The sequence below is a fragment of the Lactuca saligna genome, chromosome 4 (genome assembly GCF_052625555.1).
Source record: "Lactuca saligna cultivar CGN05327 chromosome 4, ASM5262555v1, whole genome shotgun sequence".
Classification (NCBI taxonomy): Eukaryota; Viridiplantae; Streptophyta; class Magnoliopsida; order Asterales; family Asteraceae; genus Lactuca; species Lactuca saligna.
In genome coordinates, this window is record NC_136420.1 from 214,618,966 (window position 1) to 214,621,230 (window position 2,265).

A 2,265-nucleotide genomic window follows, 5' to 3' on the forward strand; every position below is an offset into this window, starting at 1 on the left:
ATCCCTTTAAAAATTTCTTGTAGAATAACAAATTCTCGAACCAACAATTGAAGAATTAAAACAAAAATTACATTAATCCTTATAGAATACATGTAACAATTGCTAAGATTACATTTATTGTAAAAAATTAAACTAAAAACTTTCAAATTAGGAAAAAAAATATCAAAATCTAACAAAGACACTAATACATTCTAAAAGAATAATTTTGCTAAGAAGCGTCGTTCAAATTTCGTGGTCCATTCTTCAAGCATCAGTTTCTGTGGAAACAAATCTAATGAATAAATTATTGAGAAAATATCCATATTTCATTCCAACATAATTGGAATGTGTGATTCCATTCTGATAGAATTAGAATTCATTTACCAATAATTATATTAATTAAGGGCATTCTAACAGAATATTTTCACAATTATCATAGAAAACATTCTTTTCTGATAGAAGACTATAAACGAAGAAATATCATTCAGTTGAAGCATTTTAGCGAGCGCTTGGTGTGCATCAAAACAACTTTCAATTTCCTGTAAAAATTAGACAATCATAACAAGTTCCCAATTCACAGAGGACATTTTGTTGTTGGTTTTGTTGCCTTCTGTCCATCTACAACTCTTACTGATCCAGATTTACAAGCACACGTGAAGTAGAATATGTGTCCACAACTCAAATACACATGATCAAATACAGTATCCTGATCATTCAACAAATACAAACAACATATTATTCAATAGCAGATACTATTCATATGATTTTTAATTCATCAATGTATTCATTATTATGGAAGGAAATAAGCTCACAAAGCCATGGAGACTAAAGGAGTTCCATGTGCATGCTTTGGACTTGTGACCTGAATGCTTACCCTTGTTTAGAGTCATGTATCTGCAGTAAAAAAGTTATGAGTGCTCAACTGCTGATGTTTATTATGAAGAATCTAAAAGCACTTTGATAATTAAGCGAAAAATAAAAACCTTATCATATTTTTTAAGAATTTTGCGAATAGCAATGTCACTGATAACTGCATAAGCAACAAGGTCCTTGCCTTCTTGTATTAAAGAATGATGGTTTCCATGTAACTTTCTTTTGCACCACATGAAGTACTTGCGGAAGCCTGTTGCCAGATGAACATCAAGCACCTTTTGTGCACTCTCATTAAAACATCCAACCACCATAGACATCTCCTTCATAAGGGAAGGAAAAGAGCTTCCATGATAGAGGACAGGGGTTAAAGTGGCAGAGAGATTTGCATATTATGACGTCAATTAAAATTTAAACACATACTTGATCGGTCCCTTGGGGAAATCGACGGCCACCGCCGCCGAGAATGTCAGCACGTGGACTGGAACGGCGAGGCTTCTTCCTCTTCTTGGCGGTTTCATTGCTGATGCTTTTCTCGGTCGATACCTAATGATTATAATTACTTCTCTGCTTTAATAAACCATTAACTGGATGCTCTTTGCCTCTGTTGAAATCCCCTCGATAAATGTCTAATCACAAATACATAATTGACAGGCCCTTGGGTGTGAGGCAGATGATAAGGGTGTGAGGCGATTTTTGAAGGGGATAAATTTAGGGTTAGAAAAAAGTCAATTAGATAAAGAGGGAAACCACTCTAGAATATAATATCATGATTATAAGGATTATTTTTGGAAGTTGTTAATCATATTACTAAATTACCCTTCTTTATTCGTTTAATTATTTAATTTGGATTTACTCATATTTATGCATACAATAACACAATAAATACTTTAAACACCTGAACCTCTCTCTCTCTCTCTCTATATATATATATATATATATATATATATATATATATATATATATATATAATCAAGGAACCAATCTTTTTTTCAACTTTTAGAACTTATTTTTTATCAAAAAAAAAAAAAACTAAAAATACAAAAATTCATAACTTTTTATCATTTATCCAATGATATCAAATTCAACTTTTTTACGTGAAATTCACAATGTGAATTTTTGAAAATTCACAATGTGAATCCGAAAAATATTTTTCACATTCACAATGTTAATATATGAATTCAGATATTTTTAGAGTTTTTTCGATAAATAATAAGCTGTAAAAATTGAAAAAAATATTTGATTCCTTGAAGAACCAATCATAATGGTTTTCTATTCAACTTTTCATATATATATATATATATATATATATATATATATATATATATATATATATATATATATATATATATATAATAAAATTTTTAAGACCCCTCTATTATAAAATTATGGCTCCGCCACTAAATATAGCGTTGC

The 2,265-nt window shown here is 29.9% G+C and overlaps 1 pseudogene; it reads right to left on the reverse strand.

Moving 5' to 3' along the window:
• Positions 1–553: 553 nt before the first annotated feature.
• LOC145040475 (putative E3 ubiquitin-protein ligase BAH1-like 1) lies at positions 554–1,370 on the reverse strand (annotated as a pseudogene).
• Positions 1,371–2,265: the final 895 nt, after the last annotated feature.